Source organism: Rutidosis leptorrhynchoides, chromosome 8 (genome assembly GCF_046630445.1).
Source record: "Rutidosis leptorrhynchoides isolate AG116_Rl617_1_P2 chromosome 8, CSIRO_AGI_Rlap_v1, whole genome shotgun sequence".
Classification (NCBI taxonomy): domain Eukaryota; kingdom Viridiplantae; phylum Streptophyta; class Magnoliopsida; order Asterales; family Asteraceae; genus Rutidosis; species Rutidosis leptorrhynchoides.
In genome coordinates this window covers 172,657,143-172,681,000 of record NC_092340.1, presented here as the reverse complement: position 1 = coordinate 172,681,000, position 23,858 = coordinate 172,657,143, and positions in this window count along the sequence as shown.

Sequence of the window (23,858 nt, the reverse complement as noted above, 5' to 3'; positions counted from 1 at the left end):
ACTCCGAAATTCGTTTTTGTGTTCATCATTCAATTTTAGGGCTTTTGTTTGTATGATTCTTAGATGAAACCCATTTAGTTGTTACTTGGAGATTTACACCAATACTCGGGTTTATTGTGATTATTGGCGGGTTTTGGGTTTGGTGTGCAAGTTTGAGTTTAAAGGACTTGTTAATGGTGTTTAATCACTAGTGTTAGTGATTATTGAGGTTTTGGTGTTAATTAGGGTTCTTGAAGTTGACTAATTTTGACTAGAGTCAAAATTAGGGTTTTATGATGATTTTGACCCGATTGTGGATTAAGCGAGGTTTATGAACTTAAAATGGATTAAGTTGAAGTGTTAAACCGATTCCAATGTGTTTTGGTGTTAAAACTTGTAAAGGACGAGATTTTGGTCTTAATGGGTCAAAACTAGGGTTTTGGTATCAAAATGGGCAAGAGACGTGTTTAACACTCGTGTTCGAGTTTAATTGGCATATTAGGACCATTATCACTTGTGTTAGTGATTATTGGTTAAGTTTGGGTGCGGTTTGTACTTGGAAGTGCATTTGGGTCGAGTTTGCACTAAGTGTCGAATTGGGTTGGTTTGTAAATCCAATCTAATTGTGTTGTGATATTTATGATAATGGAATAGGTACTTTCCATTGACGTGTTGCGGATTACTTGAAAGCTTTTCTCAAGACTTCAAGGTGAGTGTTAATATCCTATGTGCATATGTATGTGTAGGATGGGTGCGGGTCGGGTGAAGTGATTCTCGATTATAGAGCTCACTTCACATATAGGTGGATTTGATGGACTTGTGTATAGGTCCAATTGGCACGGTTGTGCGTATTGGTTGGCCACCTTTGGCGAGGTACACGTTTGTGTGCATGTTATCACACGTGGTTGTGATTTGGATGTTATAACCCAATGGCGAAGGGTTGAGATGGTTGAGATGTGTATGGCCCCGACGTGGTGGATTTTATAATCCCGTGACCGTGGGTCTTGGTGTTGAGAAATGAATCTCGGGTAGTGCGGATTCATGATGACTTGGGTTGTTCGGTCATCTTACTGCGGAGGTAGTGAATCTCGGGTAGTGCGGATTCATGATGACTCGGGTTGTTCGGTCATCTTATGGTTGAGAGGTGAATTTCGGGTTGTGCGAATTCACTAAGGCTCGGGTTGTTCGGCCAATGTTAGTATGATTAAGGTTAAGGGGTTAACCTTGTGTATTATTATTATTGTATTATATTAATGTATTGTTGTGTTGTAGCTAGCCCTCCGGGTGTAGCTATTTGGCGTTGTTTGCATCGTTGATGGTGAACTTGTATATTATTGTTGTTGTATCTTAGCTCGTGCTTAGTGTTGTATGGTACGCCTAGACTAGCTTACTTTATTGCTTGGACGTTCGGTATGCGGTATTTGTTATTGTTTGGCGTGTCCATTTTATACATATATATGTATGTAGTATGTTAGCACTCACTAAGCGTTAGCTTACCCTCTCGTTGTTGACATTTTTACAGATTGCATGCTTGGCGGTTCGGGTGAGCTTGGGATTAGAGATCTTTGCTAGGTTGCTTAGAAGATCTTGCTTTTGTACTTGATTAGGGTTTGGGTAGCGTTGTCCCAAATCACCATGCTCGGTTTATGACTTCGTTAATGTATCGTTGCATTAAAGGGTTTAAAATATTAATGTTGTTTTGAGTTATTAAACTTATTATTGTGTTAAGGACGTTTTGGAAATAATAATGGGACCTAATGTATGAATTATAACGTATTAAAAGGAAAAAAATTTATGGGTCGGATTTTAATGCGGGTTGGGTTGTTACATATGTTTTAATATATATATATATACAAATGGTATAGGTTCGTGAATCTGAGGCCAACCCTGCATTGTTCAGTTGTGCAATGTCGTCATATGTATTTTTACTACAAAATACAGTATTGTGAGTTCATTTGATTCCCTTTTACTCTTTATATTTTTGGGACTGAGTATACATGCGCTGTTTTTACAACTGCTTTATTAAATGCTTTTGAAATATATTTTGAACTGAGAATACATGAAATGCTTTTATAAATGTTTGACGCGATATGACACAAACAAAACATTCCTCGAATGAATTATTATGCAGACAGGAGTTATGTGGATTATTATTGAATTAGTTGGACGTTATAATTGCCACTAATTGTTATGAATATTTCCACTGATTATTATTGCTTGGTAACCTAAGAATTAGAAAACGGGTATGGCCCTAATTCACGCGAATACTAAAGGTAGCTACCGGGTTTAACACCCCCACCCAGAATGTTCACTAGACGAAAGAGCTAATGGGTGTGGTGTTTAGCACTTCGAAGTTTATATATTATACAGAAGAGAGGTTCTGTTTTGGGGATATTATTGATGCGCATTATATGTTAAGGTCGGTTACCATGTTGAGCAATGAAATCGAAATGAATGTTATGTATCGAGAGAATGATTTTATACACAGGTTATGTGTATTAGTTTTGTGCACGAGATATATGCACGATTATTTAAAAATCGCGAGGCAACCTACGGGGGAGAAAAGGATACGAACCTACTCTGTTAAGCATTATGAAAAATGGTTTCGTACACGAGATAGGTGTACTGTATTTGAATCTTGTGGTCTATCAAAATGATGAATTTTATTGTTTATGATAAACTTATGAACTCACCAACCTTTTGGTTGACACTTTAAAGCATGTTTATTCTCAGGTATGAAAGAAATCTTCCGCTGTGCATTTGCTCACTTTAGAGATATTACTTGGAGTCATTCATGACATATTTCAAAAGACGTTGCATTCGAGTCGTTGAGTTCATCAAGATTATTATTAATTCAATTATAGTTGGATATTTTATGAAATGGTATGCATGCCGTCAACTTTTGATGTAATGAAAGTTTGTCTTTTAAAAACGAATGCAATGTTTGTAAAATGTATCATATAGAGGTCAAGTACCTCGCGATGTAACCAAATGTAATGTATTCATCAAAATGGATTAGGACGGGTCATTAAATTTGGTATCAGAGCTGTGGTCTTAGCGAACCAGGTCTTGCATTAGTGTATCTAACTGATAGTTGTTTAGATGCATTAGTGGGTCTGGACTTCGACCGTGTCTGCATGTCAAAAGTTTTGCTTATCATTTAGTGTCAAAAATTATTTTCTTATCATCCTTAAAGTCTAGACACATCTTACTGCCTCTATTGCATAGACAGTGTATAGATAAATTCATATCTTAGCGTATCTGTTATTGTTACCTTTGCCTGACAGCTTCCGTAGATTCCTCCGTAACTTATGGGATTTTAGTATTATATATGCATATGTAAATTATATATTGCAGGCTACTAATCTACATCCTATAATCTATTTCTTACAAAAATCAATTCTCTGATCGTACAAGATGGATACCTCAACCAGTTCGAATTCCTCGGATTCCGATAGCTATTCCGATATGGATTTCCACACGAGCTCCGGCCGCAGTATAACTAGAATGGATCAACTAATTAGTCATCTTCAGTTCTGGATGAATTGAGAATGAGTTCGTAGTTGACTTAATCAACGAAAACGAGAATAAGGCAATTCCTTTCCTCCAACCAAATTTCCCTCTTGGAGATGAACCTGAAGCACTTACCGGCGAATCAGTTCGAAACACCATTTTCACCCTCATTTCCAGAATATCTCGCCACGACTATATCATAAAGCAGATTCTAAACTTTATTCATTCGCTCGTTTCTACCAACAGTCATCCCATAGTAATAAGTTAACGAGCTTCGCGCCCGAGTTGTAGCCTTGGAAAATATGGTGCAAAACGTACCAGCTTCAACAACATCACCGTCACCAACAGTACCACCAACATCAATACCAGTACCACCAACAATCCAAGTTTCAATGTCACACGCCTCAACATCTCATTATGTACCTCGAGCATAATCATCATTCTATGAATCGTTCTACATGACGATTATGTAATTTCTAATGTTTTAGAGATTATATATTCTCGTTCTAACGGTAAATCAAATGAGATTAATATCATATCGACTCATTAAATCCAAGATTACATCTGAAGAAAATATATATGTAAATATATTTTCGTAAAGATTGTAATTAAAAATTCTTTCGTACAAACTATTAATGGTGAAAATATTTTAACGGGTAGGTAATACCCGAGGAATATTTTGATTTCACATTAATAAGTACACTGTACATTCTTTCAAATCTAATTCAACAGTCATTTACTATCCTATTTACAACCACCGATATACGTATCAGTTCACCGCAGAATATAAATTTTCATTCAATTTCATATTTGGATTTTGATATATCAGAATCCAACAAGTGGCATAATGAAGAAAACATTGGACAAAAATAAAATTTGTTAGAAACAAACAAATTTACTATGAGAAAATTTGTTAAGAATCCACGCTAAAAAAATCCTAGCTAACTGTTCCTAGCTAACTGTTAATTCCTTATTACATTTTATTATCGCAATGTATTTATCACAGTTTATTTATCGCAATTTATATTTTTGCAATTTTATTTATCGTCATTTAATTTCTGTTATTTATTTTACACACTTTATTTATCGTCATTTAAAAACTGTTATTTATGCATTTTAAATATCGGGACACGTATACAATGTTTTGACATATCATATCGGGGCATCTATATATATTATTTCAAATAACCATAGACACTCTATATGCGGTAATGATCGAGTTAGCTATACATGGTTGAGGTTGATTCTATAATAATATATATACTTTGAGTTGTGATCGAGTCTGAGACATGTATACAATGGGTCACAATACGTAGTAATTAATTTGAATATTATATATTAAACTATATATGAATTATTGAATTGCTAACTGTGGACTACCAACATTGGACAATTAAAATTAATTAAAATATTGATTATAACATATGAAACTAAACAATTCTTCAAGTTTGCCACTTGATTTCATCTTAAACCTCATTTGTATTTTGACGATTACAATCTGCGTTCAAACCTTTCATGATTCTTGAAAACACCTCAATCGAGAGAATGAACCAACCGTACTTCATCTACGGAAGAAAAGATTGATGCATATATATATGCACCTGAAAACACTCGGAACCTGAGTAAACATTTAACACGTATCTGTGCTAGCTCCTTTGGCATAGTTATTACCGAAAATAACATTGCAATTCTTTTTCAAATTAGTCAATTTTGTCACAGCTCCAGCAAATCAACTTCGACTTTCATTCGAATAAACCTTATTATAACTTTGATATATACGTTTGCTCTTTTCATCGTTACCGGGGAACCGTTTATATTCCACCACATTAGCAGTAAACATACCAGCAACTTCATTATTCGTTGACTTAAGTCTCTCTGAAGAACCATAATATCTCTTCGTTAAAACCTATTCATATACTCATCCACATCTTATAAAGAGAATTAGCGTATAAATTACCGGGAATTAGCAATCAGTATTTTGAAATCTTGCAGTATGTCTATATCAATAGTTATATGTATACATATAACATTTATCTCTTAGAATTATGATCTTCCATTTTGAAATTCTGAAAAGCGCCAGTCTACGAATCAATACTCTGAATGTTGAAAAAGTTGAATGAAGCAACAAAAACAGTAAATGACCTTAATATTCTGAAGTTTGATGATAAAGAATAATGTGTTGGCAAAGCTTAGAAAAAAAGAAGGTTTGGAATTGGAAAATGAATTGAGCAAACCATGAAGGAGGCTGTAAACAAATCACAAGGACTAAACTTGTACCTAAAGAATCCCGATGATTCTATTTCTAATGAAATCTTTATCGAATTCCTTGCTCCTTAATCGCTCTAAATCATCGTGAATGAATTTCTTCATCACAATTTGATTCTAAAATTCTAAGATATTATCGTATCTTTCATTATTAATATCCTCAATATTTCTGAAGATATCTTAATAAATATTCTCTTCCGATATTAATTATCTCTCCGCACTGTTTGTGTTATTTCATAAAAGGAAACTGTTTTAGTTTCTATATTCTGTAAACCTTCGAGTTTAAAGTATGAATGTTTTTGAAGTAATGTTGGAAATAGATGCATGAGTTAGTATAATATAATGACACTTGATCAACGTGATTATATTACAGTAAGTCATGCTGAGTTTCTAATGGAACGTGATGATTCACCGAACATAACGTCATCATGTGTCATATTACACGACTCATACATTCTACCTAATCTCTAAGAATATCAAGAACATATCTTCCTGATAGTCCTATCTTTTCTCATGAATTCTAATAATTTAATAAATCAGGTCGTGCTATTACAATTTTTTTCTTATAACATTAGTGAGGATCATAATTTTTTTAATTCCCGAAGGATCAAATCTTTAGAAGATTTTCTTTAAATCTCTTGAATTCCAGAAATCAACTATGACTACGTCACCGGTTAAGACAAACATGCATTTATTCATTTCACTCTTTTGTGATAGCTTCACTCGTACTCTTCACATAAACGAATTATTTTATCCATATTACTCAATGATGATAAAATTCTATTTATCAACTCATATTCATCATGAAAACATTCTTATTGTCATCCATGACGACCTCGATCAAATTTCGGGGACGAAATTTCTTTAACGGGTAGGTACTGTGACAACCCGGAAATTTTTGACCAAATTTAAAACTTAATCTTTATATGATTTTGACACGATAAGCAAAGTCTATAATCTCGAGTCTTAAAAATTTTGAACTGTTGTCATACATTCAATTAACCTTTGACTATTCCCGACGATTCACGAACAACTGTGTAAATAAATATGTAAATATAAATATAAGTGTATATATTAAGTTGAATTAATATAATGCAATTTAATAAGTTGAATTATAAATATAAGGTAATATGCAGAATAATTAAGTTGTATATATATATATATATATATATATATATATATAAGAAGTATTATATAAACTGTAATATATATAACATTTACAAAGATTAAATAATCAATATATGTTATTTTATAATATATATAATTAGTAAATATGATATAAGTATTACATAATTAATAATATAAAAGATTAATATATAAAATGTAATCATAAATTAAAATATGGTTGTTATATTAATACTTTCATTAATATTAATATCAGTATTATTAATATTATTATATACATATAATATATATATGAAACTGGATACATTTAATTGTTATTATTATTATAATTAGTAGTAGAATTATAATTTTTATTATTATTAAGATTATTACAATCATTATTTTTATAATTACCATTATCATTAAAATCATTATTTATATTATAAAAATAATACAATACATCATTGATATCATTAATAATATCATTTTTTTTGTGTTACTAATAATTATTATTATCATTGTTGTTAATATTATTATTAATTATTATTATTATTATTTACATAATTATTATTAATATTAATATTATTATTATATATAAAAAAGAATCCAAATCAGTTTCATGTAACTGTCATACTGTAGTTAATTTATTATTCTGTCCCTAGGCTCATACAAATCAAAATCCCATCACAGGATCAATCCAAATTCTGTTAGAGATCGTTTTCCATTATTATTATTTTTATTTTTTATTTTTTTCTTTCTTTGTCTAACTAATCCATCGACACCTTTGGACTATAAATCATACGAGTGATAGTTGATATTTTCAAAATCCTTCAATTCTTCATTCCATTATCAATTACAACTAGCCATCACTGAAATTCGTAATTAAAAATAAGAAGTTTTTAAAAACACTAGTCGATGACCCTGTTCTTGAACTAAAAATTCAAGAGCTCGATTTCTTAATATTTTTCAAAATGTAATAATACAAAGTTGTTAGGAATCGTTCACTTAAACTTTCTGCAAAATCTCAAGCTCCAACTCTTTCTAACGAATCCAAATTTTTGAGTCAAAGTTTTTGAAATAAAAAGTCAACAACTGTTCATCAATCGAATTCGAAATTTCTGTGAAGATTCGAGTTAAATTGATGACTCCAATAGTTTCTATAAACGATTTACAAACTATTTCATGTTATAATCATGGTCCATTATGTAATGAAATCGAAAATCAAATTTTTTTTTTTAAAAAACCAGTCGCGAATGTCAGCAGGCTATTTTTTTAATTTTTTTTATTTTTTTTTATTGAAGAATAGAATCCAAACAGGTCATTCCTCTTCATTTTCAAATTTAAAAAAAATATTAATTCAAAATTATGTTTTAATTTGGTTCCTGTTAAATTGTGTTGGAGAAGATGATGAACACAGAAAACAAATAGGTTAAATATAATTGGAATACTTATTATATCAGAAAAGTAGGGATGGAGGGATGGTTTTAGTGTGCTGTAGGTGAGCGAGAGGTCACGGTTTCGAGCCCGATCCAGGGCGTTTCTTTTTACAAAAAGCTTATGAAGGGGTATACACTTTTATTTTATCTCTATAATTATTGTTATTGTTATTATTATTGTTATTATTTATATTATAAATATTATTTCTATTATTGTTATTAGTATTGTTATTATTAGTTATTATTATTATTACAAGTATTATAATTATTATTATTAGAAACGCTAAAAATAAGTGTTAATTATTATTATTATGAATATAATTACAAATATAATATTAATATTATTATCATTTTGTTATCAAGTAATATCATTAAATATTATTAGGGTTATTATTATTAGTAGTAGTAATATTGATATAAGTATTATTATGACTAAGATATTATTATTATTATCATTAAGTATAAGAATTATTATTATTATTAAGTATTACGAATATTAGTTATTGCTGTTATTATTACTAATGTAAGTATAACTACCATTTATTATTATTACCATAACCCTAGTTACAATTATGATTATTATTATTATTATTATCGTTATTACTAATATTATTATCAAAATAAGTATTATTACTAAGTAATATGATCATCATTATTAATGAGATTTTTATTACTTTTATTATAAGTATCAATATTAACAAAATCATTATTAGTATTATTATTAATAAAGTTATTATTATTATTAGTAAATCATTATTATTAACAAAACTATCTTTTTAAAACAAATGAATATTTTGTGCATAAATATTCTTATTACATATATATTCTAATTATATTAATATTTTACATAACTATATATATATCAAACCTATTAATATTATTTATATAAATATTTGCATATAACAAACTATTGATTTTTAAATATAACACAAAACAATTATATATATATTGAAATATTAATATAACTATATAAATATTAATCATTTTGAATATATACACAAATTAAATATATATATATATATATAATATATAAATTAAGATATAATAAATAAATTTGTTCAATTACGATTATATGTTTTAATATATATATATATATATATATATATATATATATATATATATATATATATATATATATATATATATATATATATATATATATATATATATATATATATACAAATGGTATAGGTTCGTGGATCCAAGGCCAACCCTGCATTGTTCAGTTGTGCAATGTCGTCATATGTATTTTTACTACAAAATACAGTATTGTGAGTTCATTTGATTCCCTTTTACTCTTTATATTTTTGGGACTGAGAATACATGCGCTGTTTTTACAACTACTTTATTAAATGCTTTTGAAATATATTTTGAAGTGAGAATACATGAAAAGCTTTTATAAATGTTTGACGCGATATGACACAAGCAAAACATTCCTCGAATGAATTATTATGCAGACAGGAGTTCTGTGGATTATTATTGAATTAGTTGGACGTTATAATTGCCACGAATTGTTGTGAATATTTTCGATGATTATTATTGCTTGGTAACCTAAGAATTAGAAAACGGGTATGGCCCTAATTCATGTAAATCCTAAAGGTAGCTACCGGGTTTAACACCCCCACCCAGAATGTTCACTAGACGGAAGCGCTAGTGGGCGTGGTGTTTAGTACTTCGAAGTTTATATATTATACAGACGAGAGGTTCTGTTTTGGGGATATTATTGATGCGTATTATATGTTAAGGTCGGTTACCATGTTGAGCAATGAAATTGAAATGAATGTTATGTATCGAGAGAATGATTTTTATACACAGGTTATGTGTATTAGTTTTGTGCACGAGATATGTGCACGATTATTTAAAAATTGCGAGGCAACCTACGGGGGAGAAAAGGATACGAACCTACTCTGCTAAGCATTATGAAAAATGGTTTCGTACACGAGATAGGTGTACTGTATTTGAATCTCGTGGTCTATCAAAATGATGAATTTTATTGTTTATGATAAACTTATGAACTCACCAACCTTTTGGTTGACACTTTAAAGCATGTTTATTCTCAGGTATGAAGAAATCTTCCACTGTCCATTTGCTCACTTTAGAGATATTACTTGGAGTCATTCATGACATATTTCAAAAGACGTTGCATTCGAGTCGTTGAGTTCATCAAAATTATTATTAAGTCAATTATAGTTGGATATATTATGAAATGGTTTCCATGCTGTCAACTTTCGATGTAATGAAAGTTTGTCTTTTAAAAACGAATGCAATGTTTGTAAAATGTATCATATAGAGGTCAAGTACCTCGCGATGTAACCAAATGTAATGTATTCGTCCAGATAGATTAGGATGGGTCATTACATCAAGGTAAGCGAATAATGGTCCAGAATTCGTAGGTATAGAGTTTCGAATGATTATATATTCTAAGCAGAGAGAAACGTAATAGCATGATTTGATTTGTTAAATTACCAGAATCACGAAAGTTAGAACTATCAAGAATATATGTTCTTGATACGTTTAAAGATTAGATAGAGTGTAAGAGTTGTGTAGTATGGCACATGATGCGTTATGGTCTGTGAATCATAATGTTCCATTTAGAAACTCAGCATGACTTACTGTAATATAATCACGTTGATCAAGTGTCATTATATTATACTAACTCATGCTTAAGTTCCCAACGCTACTTCAAAAACATTCATATTTTAAATTCGAATCTTTCAGAATTTAGAAACTAAAACAGTTTCCTTTCTGATGTAACAATGATTTCACGAGGAGATAAATGATTTCAGATAAGAATAGTTATGAAAATATCTTCAGAATTATCGAGGATATTTATAATGAAAGATACGATGATATCTTAGAGTTTTTAAATATCTAAAATCAGAGGAGGATGAAGAATATTGTCCGCAAGGGTTTCGAGTAAGGAGTAAGGTATTCGCTAAAGACTTCAGCAGACACTGAATCATTTGGATTCTTTGAAGGTAGGTTTAGTTTTTGTGATTTGTCCACAGCCTCCTTCATGGTTTGCTCAATCCATTTTTCAGTTCCAAACCTTCTCTTTTTCTGAGCTTTACCAACACACTATTCTTTATTATCAAACTTTTGACTGTTACGGTTGTCTATAGTTTCTGCTGCTTCATTCAGCTTTTTCAAAATTCAGGGTACTAATTCGTAGACTGGGTGCTTTTCAGAATTTCAGAATTGAAGATCATAATTCTAAGAGATAAATGTTATACGTATACATATAACTGTTGATGTAGAAACTCTGCGAGATTCGAAATACTGATTGCTGATTCCCGGTAGTTGGTATGGCAATTATTGTTACAGGATGTAGATGAATACATGATGAGGTTTCAATGAATAAATATAGTGATTTTTCTGAGAGATTTAAGTCAAAGATCAACAAAGTTGTTGATAAGTTTACTGCTAATGTGATGGGATATAAATGGTTCCCCGATAACGATGTCGAAAAGGGCAGACGTATATATCAAGGTTATATTAAGGATAGTCCGATTGAAATGTCGAAGTTGATTTGTTGGAGCTGTGACAAAACTGTGTACTTTGAGAAGAATTGCAAGGTTATTTTGGGAAATAACAATGCCAAATGATTTGGTGCAGGTACGTGGTAAACTTTTACTTAAGTTCCGAGTGTTCTCCAGGTGCATAAATCTTTCTATTCGTAGATAATGCGTGGTTAGTTCATCCCTCCGATTGTTCCATGATTGAGGTATTTTTAAGAATCACGAAGGGTTTGAACGCAGATTGTAATCGTCAAGATACAAATGAGGTTTAAGATGAAATCAAGTGGCAAACTTGAAGAAATGTTTAGTTTCATATGTTATAATCAAGGGTTAAAGCCATAAATAGGCCATATACTTTCATTTTTGTCCCAATGTAGGCTATATACCCCAAAAAAAATACCAATGTAGGCTATATACTCTTAAAAGTTGTATCTATGTACACTAATTTTACAAGTTACCTGCTAAACCGGTAAAGTTAATTATTTAACATTTTTTTTGCATTTTATATGGCTACAAATAGGTCATATACTTTCAGTTTTGTTCCAATATAGGCTATATACTTTCAGTTTTGTTCCGATGTAGGCTATATACTTTTAGTTTTGTTCTCATGTATAACCAAAGTCATTCTCCACATAGGATGCCACATCATCGTTTAGTTGTTTATCCGGTTAATAAGTTTTGTTCGTTCATATTAGTACACTTTATGAAAGTATATAGCCTATATTGGTATTTTCAGAGTATATAGCCTACATTGGGACAAAAATGAAAGTATATGACCTATTTATGGCTTTAACCGTATAATCAATATTTTAATTCATTTTAATTGTCCAATGTTAGTAGTCCACAGTTAGTAGTTCAATAATTCATATATAGTTTAATATATAATATTCGAATTAATTAATACGTATCGTGACCCATTGTATACACGTCTCAGACTCGATCACAACTCAAGGTATATATATTATTTTAGAAATAACCTTGACCCATTATATGCTAACTCGAGCATTACCGCATATAGTGTCTTATGGGTTATTCAAAATAATATATATAGATGATGTCAATATGATATGTCAAAACGTTGTATACGTGTCCCGATTTATTCGACGATATTTAAAGTGCGTAAAATGAATAACAGAAATTAAATGACGATAAATAAAATTGTGAGAATTAAAAATGCGATAAATAAATTGCGATAAATAAATGTAATAAAGAATTAACAGTTAGCTAGGAACAGTTAGCTAGGATTTTGTTAGCGTGGATTCTTAACAAAATTTCTCATAGTTAATTTGTTTGTTTCTAACAAATTTTATTTTGTCCAATGTTTTCTTCATTATGCCACTTGTTGGATTCTGATAGGTCAAAATCCAAATATAAAATTGAATGAAAATGGTTATTCTGCGGTGAACGGATACGTATATCTGTGGATGTAAGTAGGATAGTAAATGACTATTGAATCAGATTGGAAGAATGTACAGTATAACTTATTAATGTGAAATCTAAATATTTCTCGGGTATTACCTACCCGTTAAAATATTCTCATCATTAACAGTTTGTACAAAAGAATTTTCAATTACAATTTTTATGAAAATATATATACATATATATTTTCTTCAGATGTAATCATGGATTTAATGAGTTAATATGATATTAATCTCATTTGGTTTTCGGTTGGAACTAGAATGAATAATCTCTAAAATTTTAGAGATTACATAATCACCGCCTAATATTTCTTCAATGAAGTTATAAATCAATACTTCATCGTTGATTTTTATTAGTACTCCTTGGTATCTATGGTGCGTACGACATTGATGCTCGTGGGACAGATTGTGAAGTTGAGGTTTGCCGTGCGGATGTGGTTGTTGGTGGTATTAATGTTGATGTTGGTGGTGTTGTCGATGTTGCTTGTGATGCTTGCAAATTGTGTATCACATTCTCCAAAGTCACTACTCGAGCGCGAAGCTCGTTGACTTCTTCTATTACACCGAGATGATTTTTGGTTTGGATGAGCGGATGAATAAGATCTAGAATTTTGGATATCATATAATCATTGCGAGATATCCTGGAAATGAGGGTGAATATGGTGTTTCGGACTGGTTCTCCGGTAAGTCCTTCAGGTTCATCACCAAGAGGGCAATGTGGTGAATGGAAGGGATCACCTTCTTCTTGTCTCCAATGATAAAGTAGACTACGAACCCATCCCCAATTCATCCAGAATAGATAATGGCTAATTGGTTGATCCATTTCGGTCACACTGCTTTCGGAGCTCGAGTGAAAATCCATATCAAAATCCGAGGGACTTGAATTAGTGGCGAATTCCATTTCGTATGATTGAGTAAAGGGTTTTTCGGTATGAAATGATTTTCGGATATTGGATGATATTCTAATTACATACAATATCTATATATAGAACAAGAGATGTCGTAAATTACGAAAGAATTTACGGAATATGTCAGGCAAGTTTACAGTAACAGATACGCTAAGATATGAATTTTTTCTATACACTATTCATGCAATCAATGCGGTAAGATGTGTCTAGACTAAGAATGATAAGCAGATAATTTCCTAAGGATGATAAGCAGGTAATTTTCGACAAGAAATGATAAGCAAAACTTTTGACATGCAGACACGGTCGAAGTCCAGACTCACTAATGTATCTTAACAACTATCAGTTAGACACACTAACTATCCGTTAGACACACTAATGTAAGACCTGGTTTGCTAAGACCACCGCTCTGATACCAACTGAAATGCCCCGTTCATATCGATTATAAATGTTACATAATAATTGATTTCATTGCGAGGTATTTGACCTCTACATGATACGTTTTACAAACATTGCATTCGTTTTTGAAAGACAAACTTTCATTACATCGAAACTTGACAGGCATGCATACCATTTCATAATATCCAAACTATAAACTACCTAATCTGTCATTTACGTTAATAATAATAATCTTTGTTGAACTCAACGACTCGAATACAACTTCTTTTGAAATTTGTCATGAATGACTCCAAGTAATATCTTTAAAATGAGCAAATGCACAGCGAGAGATTTCTTTCATACTTGAGAATAAACATGCTTACAAGTGTCAACCAAAAGGTTGGTGAGTTCATAGGTTTATCATAAACAATAAAATGCATCATTTTGATAGACCACAAGATTTAAATGTGCATGCTACAAATGGGCCGGAATCCTACACCCACCTGTAATGTACATGCGATTTCCTTTAAATACAGTACACATATCTCGTGTACGAAATTATTTTTCAAAATGCTTAATAACCGTACACATATCTCGTGTATAAAATATCATACACATAACTTGTGTATAAAAATCATTCTCTCGATATATAACATTCACTTTGCTTTCTTTGCTTGGTAACTGACCTTAACATTTAATACGCATCATAAATATCCCCAAAATAAATAGAACTTTCAGTCTGTAATAAATATATAAATCTCGAAGTACTAAACACCACGCCCACTAGCTCTTCCGTCTAGTGAACATTCTGGGTGGGGGTGTTAAACCCGATAGCTACCTTTAGGATTCGCATGAATTAGGGGCCATACCCGTTTCCTAATTCTTAGGTTACCAAGCTATAATAATCAGGGGAAAATATTCACATCAATTAGTGGCAATTATAACGTCCAACTAATTCAATAATAATCAATAGAACTTCTGTCTGTATAATAATTCATTTGAGGAATGTTTTGCTTGTGTCTATCTCGTCAAACATTTATAAAAGCATTTCATGTATTCTCAGTCCAAAAATATAGATTTTAAAGGCATTTAATAAAACAGTTGTAAAAACAACACATGTATTCTCAGTCCCAAAAATATAAAGAGTAAAAGGAAATCAAATGAACTCACAATACGATATTTTGTAGTAAAAATATGCATACGACTGAACTGAACAATGCAAGGTTGGCCTCAGATTCACGAACCTATATCATTTATATATATTAATACATATAATCATAATCGAACAAGTTATATATATATATATATATATATATATATATATATATATATATATATATATATATATATATATATATATATATATATATATATATATGTATATGTATATATATATATATATATATATATATATATATATTATTTCAATAGTGTGTATTTTTATATGTATATACTTTTATATATGTTTAATGTAAATATTTTAATAACTAATTTTATTGTAATAATAATAATGTTAAAAATAATAATATTAATGTTAAAAATGATAATAATAATGATAATAATAATAAAAATTATAATTATAATTTTTATAAAAATAAAAATAATAGTAATGAAAATAAAATGATAATGATAAAAATAATGATAATTCTAGTAATAATATTAATAATAATAATTTTTAATAATAATGATAAAAATAATAATAAAGAGTTACATATATTTATACTTAATATTTCAATGATCGTGACCATAACTTAATATTCATAATTTTAATTATCTTAGTTCTAATGATAATAATAATAATGATAATAATAATAATAATAATAATAATAATAATAATAATAATAATAATAATAATAATAATAATAATAATAATAATAATAATAATAATAATAATAATAATAATAATAATAATAATAATAAGACTACCTTAAAAGGATTAATAGACTTCTAAAAAGAATAAACTGCCTCAACTCGGGCTTGAACCCGAGACCTCTCGCTCCCCTAACACACTCCCAAACCATCTGAGCTATCATGTTTTCTGTTTTAATTGCCCGATTAATTCCTTTTAACCTAATATCTGCCTGCCTTCTTCTTCATCATTTACTTAACTTCCTAAACCAAATCATCATTATCAATTTTCATTATTTCATAAATCATAACATCATAACTCATTATCACGATCATCATTCAAATCTCTTTGGACGAATACATCATTCATCGATTTCACGGTGAGGTACTGACCTCTACATGATACGCTTTGTAAACATTGCATTCTTTTGAAAAGGTACACTAGAATTGAATATCAAATTCTATGGTTTTTGATGTTTGATGATTTCTACATATAGACAATCACCGTAATTAATAGTTTATAATACTACATCCATTGATAATGCAGTCAATATAAGATACATGGTGATGATTTTGTGAATGCAACATTTTCTCGAATAAAGCATGTATGACTCCATGCACATAGCTTGTATCACATATAAGCAAATAGCAGAAGACTTCTAGGAACTTGAGAATAAACATGCTTAAAAGTGTCAACACAAAGGTTGGTGAGTTCATAGTTTTAATGTTGCGCATAATCCGTATATAAAGGTGGATCACAAGATTTCAGTTGTTTCATCCAGAAACGTTTATCAAAATATTCTACAAGATTGAGCACCCTGGTAACTAAGCTTTAACGTTATAATAAGTACCCCTGTTTTAACATACATGCAACTAACATGTACAATACACGTTATCTAACATGTATTAACCTCAAATAGCATACGTATGTTTTATAGTTCAGGCTAAGGTTTCTATACCTGGAACAGACGGAGATGTCAAGCCCTATGGATCCATATATAACTACTCGTGCCCACCAGTTCTTATAACTGGCAGTTACTAGTTACCAAAGCTAAGGGATTTTCGGTTCAAACTCAGTGTAGAATTTAGTATCTACTTGTGTCCATTGCATTTAAAATAAAGTGCATGTATTCTCAGCCCAAAAATATAGATTGCAAAAGCAATTAAAAAGGGAGCAAATGAAACTCACCTTAGCAGCACATAAGGTCATTCACCGAAATGTGACCGAAACTCGGAATGCAAAATAACCTTAGATCTCAACCTAGAGAACATATGTTGGTCAATACATGTCTAACAAGCTAGGTCTGGTCATAGTGTATCATAATCCTAATGCTCGAGGCTGACATGCAAAAGTTAACAAAAGTTATCTCAAAAGTCATTCTGACCCAATATGATCTTTAAATCTATACATGTTTATTATATTAACATAGTATAAGTCTTGATACTTGAACGAATTATAGTTTATCAAACTTAAAACATTATTTATTTCATGAGTTATATTATATTTGAATTATCATGGCAATCGAAAATATTTTATTATTTCACATAATTTCCCAATACTTGTAAAATCAGATTATAGTGTTTATAAAGCTTTAAAACATGATAAGACAATCAACTTTGACAATTGTTCAACAAGACAAAACGTGCCTTATATAGAAATTCATTTACTCGATTAGTAATATCATAAAAATCCAATTTATCAATCTCATAGACAAGTTGTTTAAATATTAATTTACAGTTTCAAACACAATTTCAATTAACGTTAACCATAATTCAGTTAACCATATCTTTTAATCCGTTCAACGAAATCACTCGATTTCTAAATGAAAAGTTATTAATTTTTCGATAGCTTTCCAACGACATGAATATCATATACTTTATATCAGTAACATATGTATTAAATTCGTGATTCATCATAAACTATCTAACGACAACATTAAATCATACAAGCATGCATAAACATATATACTAGAGCACTAGACATGGATACACTGTTAATATATAAAAGATAAGATATGAATGCTCATGTATCAATATTGTGATTCAATATTGCAGGAAAGTACGTAGACGCAACGGAGGTGATAAACACTAGTTTGACTCACGAGCAATACCCCCGAACAATACCCATAACCTCCATAGCTATAACCCATAATTTCCTTAGTTCTATCCCGCTCGTAGAACCCGTTTTAAAATAGCTCGCTCATGACCTCGTCGTAGTATTTTATGTATAATACTATAATAATACTACTAATAATGATAATATGATTAATAATAATAATATTAATCTTAATAATAATAATAATAATAATAATAATAATAATAATAATAATAATAATAATAATAATAATAATAATAATAATAATAATAATAATAATAATAATATTAATATATATATTTAGAGAAGAGAGATTGAGCTCGAGAGATAGAATGAGTGAAACTGAATCAGAATTTGATCGAGCTTTATACACCTTGCCTGTCCCCCACTGCCATGCGATCGCATGGCTCTGTAGTATAATTCCCATGCGATCGCATGGGGATACTTTACAGCCTAACATTGTTTGTTTTAACCTGCCGACGATTTTGTTTTTCCTTATCGACATATTTATTAATTAATATTATATAAATATATATTTAATCTATATAATTAATTATATAATATATTATATTTACGTGTATAATTAACTTGTAATTTTGGTTCCAATGACTTGTACGTTGTCGTTCAACTAATGTCCTGGTTCCGGTTTTTTGAACGTTGTTTCGTATGCTATAAAATCTTGTACTTTACATTACGCGACAGGTACCTTTATCAATAATTTGACTTATTCACTAATAAATTATATTACATGAAATATACTTTATACATTTGAGGGTTTTGGTCATTTGCTTCTTTAAATCAATGTCTCGTTATATATCAAAGTATATTTAATATTATCAAAACATTTTATGACTAAGTTAATATTATATTTTATAACATTTGTAAAATATACATACATTTTCATTTTGAAATAGTGTTTTACTGTAGCAAAATGATTTTTACTGTAGTAATTAATGGTTTTCGAAAACACTGTAGCTTTTCGGGTACTATAGCTATTCAAAAATACTGTACCAAATTAGTGTTTTACTTGTTCATCTTAAACATTTTAGTTAACTTATCTAAATATCAATCGAATCAATAATCGAATGTTACTATCGTTTAATAAATAACTTGAAATTATATATATGTATATACTTTATTTAATATACATAAATCAGTTTTTAAATACACATTGCAAGTTATATATAATTAATTTTAATATTTCAACTTATTGTATATATATATATATATATATATATATATATATATATATATATATATATATATATATATATATATATATATACCTATTTACAAATAGATGTTCGTGAATCGTCGGTTAATAGTCAAATGTTAACTGAATATATAACATTAGTTCAAAAAATTTTAGAATCAATATTACAGACTTTGCTTATCTTGTCGAAATCATATAAAGATTAAGTTTTAAATTTGGTTGAAAATTTTCGGGTCGTCACAGTACCTACCCGTTAAAGAAATTTCGTCCCGAAATTTGATAGAGATTGTCATGGCTAACAATAAAAATGTTTTCATGACTCATATGAGTTGAAAAGTAGAGTTTTATCATTATTGACTAATATAGATAAAACAATTCGATTATGTGAAGCGTACGAGTGAAGCTGTCATAAAAGGTTGAGATAGAGATTTAACTTTTGACGTAGTCACAGTGGATATTTGGATTTCAAGGAATTTAAAGATAATCCTTGAAATCTATAATAGAATTGATTCTCCGGTAATTAAGGAAATTAGGATCTTCTTTGATTAAATGCAATGATCTATTTCGATTGCTCTATCAGATATTTTACTATAAATCCACTCCCTTCGTTTCCTTATTTCCGCAGCTCACATCTTTTATTCTTTCTCCCTCAATTTAAAGTATTCATTAATATGCTCCATCCGTTTCTGATTCTTGATATACTCCTAACTTTCATATCTGTCATTCTTCTTTTTCATCTGCCGCAGGAAGAATCTATTTACTTCTACTATACTCTTGGTTTTATAGTGTTTTTAGTTCTCCCGTGTCTTTATATTACTATATGCATCGATATATACAGTTTGTAATTTCTGGGTTGTTGATGAGCTTTATATCTTCCCTTATATTTCGATGTCTCTGCTTCTGTCTTTCTATAATCATTGACATCCACAGTTAATGATCTCTTCTATTTGCTGCGATTTTTACTCCCATTTCAATTTCGGAGGTTCATGCTTTTGTTTTCTCTTCGCAAGTAATGGTCCAGAATTAGTAGGTATGGAGTTTCGAATGAACATGGCTAATGTTTTAAGTGAGAAATTGTAATAGCACGATCTTGATTGGTTAAATTACCAGAATTCAAGAGAAAAATAGAACTATCAAGAAATTATGTTCTTGATATGTTTATATACTAGATAGAGTGTAAGAGTCGTGTAACATGGCACATGATGAAGTTATGATCTGTGAATGATCACATTCCATTAGAAACTCAGCATGACTTACTATAATATAATCGCGTTGATCAAGTGTCATTATATTATACTAACTCATGCTTCTGTTCCCAACACTACTTCAATAACATTCATAATTTAAGTTCAAACTTTTCAGAATTTAGAAACTAAAACAGTTTCCTTTATGATGTAACACTGATATCGCGAAGAGATAAATGATTTCAGATAAGAATAGTTATGAAAATATCTTCAGAAATATCGAGGATATTTATAATGAAAGATATGATGATATATTAGAATTTCTAATATCGTAAGATGATAAAGAAGATTTGTCCATAAAGGTTTAGAGTCAAGAGCAAGGTATTCGTTAATGACTTCAGCAGATACTGAATCATTTGGATTCTTTGAAGGCAGGTTTAGTCTTTGTGATTTGTCCACAGCCTCCTTCATGGTTTGCTCAGTCCGTTTTCCAGTTCCAAACCTTCTCTTTTTCTGAGCTTTGCCAACACACTATTCTTTATAAATCAAACTTTTGGCTGTTAAGGTCGTTTACAGTTTTTGCTGCTTCATCAGCATTTTTCCCAATTTCAAGAAGTGTTTCATAGGCTGGGCACTTTTCAGAATTTCATAATGAAAGATCATAATTCTAAGAGATAATTGTTATATGTATGCATATAACTGTTGATGTAAAAACACTACGAGATTCAAAATACTGATTGCTAATTCCCTGTAGTTGGTATGGCAATTATTGTTACAAGATGTATATGAGTGATAGAGTTTCAATGAGTATAATGATTTTTCGGAAGGTGAAAGATCAATGAAGTTGTTGGTAAGTTTAATGCTAATGTGGCGAGATATAAAAGGTTCCCCTGTAACAATGATGAAGGGGTAATTGTTATAATAAGGCTTATTCGAATGAAAAATTGAAGTTGATTTGCTGAATCAGAATCGAAGAATGTAACATATTAATTGTAAATTTTATATATCTCTCGGGTATTACCTACCCGTTGAAAGTTTTACAAGTAACATTTTGTACCAGAGAATTTTATTACAGTCTTTATGAAAATATATGTATGTATATTTTCTTCAGATATAATACAGATTTAATGAGTTAATATCATATTAAGCTCATTTGATTTTCGGCTGGATTAGAAATGAATAATCTCTAAAACATTAAAGATTTCATAATCTTCGCGGAGTATCTCACTAAGGTAGTCAATACTTCATTATTCAGTTTTATTGATATATCCTCAGTGAATCATGTTGGTGCTCATGGAACTCTTGCTAACTTCGCAAAGTACGAATGATGTTTTCTAGAAAGTTTCGAGTATATCAAAAATGAAAGTGTAAAATCAAACATGTAATTGAATAATACACTTAGTTTATTATGAAAAGGAATTCATTGAATTTGAAACAGAGATTGTAGTCAACGATGGTTATGTCGTTAATGAAGGATGTACATCATTGCATATTAGTAATATGAACTAACCGAACAGTACCTACCAGTTAAGATTCACACGTAATAGCTTAGTACGAAAAGATTTATTTTGATTTCAAAATTCATATAAATTAAATATACATATAATTTCTTCAGGGGAAATGGGTTAATACTTCATAACTCATTGATACAATATGCGCGTTGTTGATTTGTGATGATGTTGGTTATTATGAAATTGGCGGAACTTGTAGTGCTACAGGTTTTGCCGGTGTTGGTGATACTGACGGTACTGTTGATGCTGCTGGTAAAACAAGTCTATCTTCTAAATCGTGCACCATTCCGGTTAGGGTTTCTACTCTTCCTTCTATCGTTTCGTTCCACTCATCTGATTTACGGTTACGGCTGGAATAGATAATCTCTAAGACTTTAGATATTACATAATCGCCGCAGAATATTTCTCCAATGAAGTTATGAATCAATACTTCATTGGTTATTGTTGTTGGTACTCCTTGGTATCTATGGTGAGTATGACGTTGATGCTCGAGGTATAGATTGTGATGTTGAGGTGTGGGATGTGGATGTTGTTGTTGGTGGTGGTAATGATACTGTTGGTGTGGATGATGGTGGTACTGTTGATGCCGGTGATGCTGCTGGTGCTTGTAACCTTTGCACCATATTCTCCAAAGCCAATACTCGAGCGCGAAGCTCGTTGAATTCTGCTACTACACCGGGATGATTGTCGGTTCGGACGTGCGGATGAATAAGATCTAGAATTTGAGATAGTATATAATCATGACTAGATACTCTGGAGATGAGAGAGAAAATGGTATTACGAACAGATTCGCCAGTAAGTGCTTCAGGTTCCTCGCCAAGAGGGGAATGTGGTAGATGGAAGGGATCACCTTCTTCTTATCTCCAATGATTAAGTAGACTATGAACCCATCCCCAATTCATCCAGAATAGATGACGGTTAATTGGTTGATCCATTCCGGTCACACTACTTTCGGAGCTTGAGTGAAAATCCATATCGGAATCCGAGGGACTTGAACTAGTGGCGAATTCCATTTCGTATGATTGATTAAAGGATTTTTCAATATAAAACGATTTTCGGCTATCGGATGATATTCTAATTACATAGAATATCTATATATATAGAACAAAGGATTTCATAGATTACGGATGGATTTACGGAATGTGTCAGGCAAAGTTTACAGTAACAGATACGCTAAGATATGAATTAGCAGATACGCTAAGATATGAATTTTGTCTATACACTATTCATGCAATCAATGCAGTAAGATGTGTCTAGACTAAGAATGATAAGCATGTAATTTCCGACAAGACATGATAAGAAATACTCTGTAAAAACAGATACGGTCAAAGTCCAGACTCACTAATGCATCCTAACAATTACCAGTTAAACACACTAATGCAAATTCTGGTTCCCTATGACCTCAAGCTCTGATACCAACTGTGATGATCCATCCAAATCCCTTTGGATGAATACATCATTCATCGATTTCATGGTGAGGTACTGACCTCT